General features: G+C 35.4%; 1 pseudogene; it reads right to left on the reverse strand.

Annotated features, from left to right (window-relative positions):
- Positions 1–850: 850 nt before the first annotated feature.
- On the reverse strand, positions 851–4,200 carry LOC132611620 (pentatricopeptide repeat-containing protein At4g02750-like; annotated as a pseudogene).
- Between the last annotated feature and the right edge of the window lie 276 nt (positions 4,201–4,476).

The following is a 4,476-nucleotide window of genomic DNA, read 5'->3' on the forward strand; positions in this document are numbered from 1 at the left end:
TGTTTGTTATAGGGTTTGTAATGTTATGTTTTGTAAATAGAAAACTATTGTCACGTTTCGTAAATATTTCTCCTTAATATATTATATATATATATATATACACACGTAATTTACCCTATTCCAATTTACTTGGTTTCTTGGGGCATAATTTTATCAGAATTCAGCAACCTTTTTCATATCAAAATCCTAAGGTCAGTTGGTCGAGGATTTGCTTCTACTTTATAATTACATACTATATGACTAGCTATTATGTTGAGACCACTGAATATGGAGGCTTCTTTCGAATACCAGCATCCCTACTCTGTTGCAGGCCTAACAATAGTATCACCAAACAATAATAACAATGATACTAATTTTTCTTCTTCTTCTTTACCCCTTTTAGCCTTTCACTTTCACCTTCGTACTGATGAACAATATTGGTATACACCATCAGTGGTACACCATCAAACTCATATCAAATCACTTCGTGATCTCAAAATTCACCCTTCCATATACATGGTATACGACACGTTCTACCATTTCATGCAATTCCATCTCGAGAATTGGGGCCAGGAGTTTGATCGGAATTATCGCCACCTGGTCATCCGTGATATGATAAGCACGGTACATGAACTTGTTGAGGATGAGTCAAACAAGGGTCGCCAAAACTTAAAGGTGTATGTTAATGTATCTTTAGCTATTGACCATTTCCTTGATGAGAGGGATTTGCTAGAAGAATCAACATCGCGCTTCAATGATGGGATGGTACCTGCTAGTAAGTCATCTATCATGGGGTTGCCAGAGAGAATGGAGAATGATGAAGATCATCAATGTACAGATGATGACTGTGTGATCTGTTTTGAAGAGTTTGGCAAGGAGAGGAAGATTTTGCGCATGCCTTGCTCGCATATGTTTCATGGAGAATGTATTACAACCTGGTTAGAGAAGAGTCATTGTTGCCCTATTTGCCGCTATGAGATGCCAACTACTGATGAATTAGGCTCCTAGCAAGAATTAGAAGAAAGAAAGAAGGAAGCATTAGTTTGATCAGTCTTTATTTGACAGTACAACACGTAGTTGATATGATTAAGAAAAAAAACTGAGTTGCATAGAACACTTCTGAACAAGTTGAGAATTCCAAGCTCACTTACATTGATTCTTTTTTTTTTTTCATTTGATATGTTATGGTATGAGTTCATTATTCATGTTACCAAATTAGAAGCTCTTCTACTCGATGTAAAGATCTTGTTATGCTAAAATTACATTGGAACTAAGTTTTTTCTTCTTGCCAAAAGGATCAAATTTTACATTTTTATACGCAGTGCTATAATATTGAGTTTCTTTTTCACATAGTAGAGTAATAAGTAAGTAATGTTACTTTGAGTTTCCTTTCCACAGCTAATAGAGGATACGAAATTAAGACTCGTTTGTCAAGTTTCATTATGTAGTGTTTCTTTCTTGGCGATCAAAGTTCAACATTTACAAATAGGTACCGGCCAGAATTACAACAATGTAAATACCTTATTCCATGGATTAGATCTCGATATCAGCCTGAACAGTAACCTGTCAATGTTAGAAATTCGTGCAAAAGACTGAAAGTTGCGCTATGATGTGTAAAGAAAACAGTCTTGAAGAAAATATTTGTCAAATTTCTGAAGAAATTTACCATCAAGTTACGAAAGACCCTCTCAAAATTCACTTTGGAAGGCAAAGGATGCACATTTGATGAGGAATATATCACAAATCCTAGCACCAAGATCCTCAAAGTGCCATACCGCCTAATATGATCAGAAGAACCATTCAACTTTGTATGCTAAGATGCGTTCGGATTTAGTTCAACACTTTGAATCTCCATCTCCATGTACATCAACTGCAGAACATGAGCAACATCACAAAACTTAGGATGTTTTCTATCTCCAGCATGAAAAACATTTCCACTCTTGCTTGATTCAATCGTTGTTGCTTGATGCAATCCAACTACAACCTGGTTGCTTCTTTACTATCCTCTCCTTCATTTGAGTCCAACTTCTTATAGCATCTACTTTCAGCACGCAAGCTAGATATATTTCAGCCCTAATCATGTACATACCGCAATTACAAGGTTCCAGCTCTAGGATCCTCTTCACAGCAATTTCAGCCACTTCAAAGTTGTTCAACATGGCCCAAGTAATGATCCTCAAACACTTCCCGCAACATCTAGTCCATCTGCTTTCATATGTTGCAAAGTATTGACTGCCTCCTCTATAAGTCCAAACCTACCAAGAAAATCAATAATATATGTATAATGGTCAATTGTTTGGCTGAAGGAAGTATTTGTTTTTCATAATGTCAAAGTAATGTCTACTCTGCTCCACCAGTCCGTGAAGAAATTTGGTTCTGCTGTACATCTGTTAAACTCATTTTCTGAAATCCGGAAATACCTTTAAAGCTCTTTGACCATCTAGCTAATCCACATATTACAGAATTCTAAGAAATGACCATTCGATTCGTAATGTTAGATAATTCAAGCAATGCAAAATCCATCCCACTCCTAAAATACATGTTGACTATCGCACCAGAAACTGATGTAAAACAACTAATTCCTCTTTTAGTAACTTCAGTATGAGCTTGTTTCCCCAAATTTAGAGATGGTAAGTTTGAGCTTACAGTAACTATACTTGTCAGAGTAGCTCCATCCAGTAATACTCCTTCCTCTTTCATTCTAATAAACAATTCAATTTGATTGCATCTTTGCCATTGTCATTTTCTTCTAGTCCAAATATTGTAGCATTCCACGCAGTTGTATCACGATATGGCATCAGAAAAGCTTTAAGGCACTTCCTATATCACCCTATTTAGAATGCCCTATAACTACATTAGTCTGTGATACAAAATCACCAAACGGAGTTTTCTCTAGAAATGCGTGAGCTTCATTCACTAATCCACTCATTCTAAATCCCAACAAGGCAGAATTGCACAATTTTCCTGTTTTCTGCTGCATCTCACTAAAAAGCCTAATAGCTTCAAGTATTTGCGCATTATCCACCAACCCATTTATCATTTCATTCCAAGAGTCATAATCCCTCATAGGCATTAACTTAATGCAATTTTAACCCATCCTTTTTCTAAATATCCAGCCATGATAGTATTCTATCCCTTATTTCCATGCTGTCAAAACATGCTCTTGCCTCAACAATATTTCCTGCACTAATCAACCCCTTCATCATAATAGTCCAACATATGACCAGGCGCGAAGCTAGAAGTTTGGATATGGTTTCAGGCGAACCAGTATCTTTTGCTCAAATTGTGTGTTTGTGTTAAGAAATTCATTAAATATGTACAAATATTACATTTAGAACCCAGTTATTATCACTTGAGGTTGTCGTTCTAAACTCAGAACCCATAAAGTTGAAATTCTAGCTCCACTCTGACATGACATCCGGTTCACTCATCTGCCTGAATAGTTCTCCAGCCAATATTCCATGTTTGTGTATTCACTAAACCAGCAATTATAAGATTCCAAGAAACTACATCTTTTAAAGGCATACAAGGAAATATTTCAAGTGCTTCATCCAAAAATCCGTAGATTAAAAAAATCTCTTTAGCACCTTCTACATTCTCAGACTGCATCAAACCTGAAATCATAGTGTTATATGAAAACAAATCACGACACAGCATTTCATTGTACAAACTAAAAAAAAAAACACAGCTCCCTTTAACATTCCCATTTTGAAAATACCCTCTAATCATTGCCTTTCATGTGACTGTGTTTCTTTCAGGCATTTCATCAAACACCTTTTGAACTTCTTCAACAAGGCCATTTCTCATGTAAATTGGTAATTTTGAGTTCGGGGGTTTCAAATGTAGTGGCGTTATTGTACGTTGCCTTCACAAAGTGAACCTGGGTTTCTTGGAGGAAGTGAATGCATTGAAAAATCATCAGCAAAAAAAAAAAAAGAGTTCAATAAGATGAGAAAAAAAAAAAAAAAAAAAAAAAACCACTGAACCGTTACTGTTTGTCGAACCGCCCGGTTCTTCTGTTGAAGGACCGTTTGCCTGCAAAAGATAAAAATAAACGGTTGTTTCCACGGAAAAGTTTTCTAGTTAAAATGTTACAATGAATATGAATTGGTGATTAAAATAGCATCTAAACCAAATGAAATAATGAATATATGACTAATCTATATATAATATAAAGCTAGGCATAGACAAGGTGATGTGACACCTCTTTATGATCTCCATTACTATTTTTTTTTTTTTGTGATTTTTTTGCATTTTTCTCCTAATTTTCTGTTTTTTAAAAATCTAAAAGTGGCTAAATAATTACATGATTAAAAGAGGAGGAAATAATTGCATTATTAAATGGGGAGGAAGTTTGGAAGTTTCCAGCATATGAACCCACGATTTACTGTTACAAGAAGCTTCAAAGTTTCCGGGTTTCTTATTTCCCAGGTCCACATTTTCTCTTCCTTTCTAAAAGATACTCTTACTGTTTTTGTCTCTATGAAGTGTTATTCC

The sequence above is a fragment of the Lycium barbarum genome, chromosome 9, assembly GCF_019175385.1.
Source record: "Lycium barbarum isolate Lr01 chromosome 9, ASM1917538v2, whole genome shotgun sequence".
Taxonomy (NCBI): Eukaryota; Viridiplantae; Streptophyta; class Magnoliopsida; order Solanales; family Solanaceae; genus Lycium; species Lycium barbarum.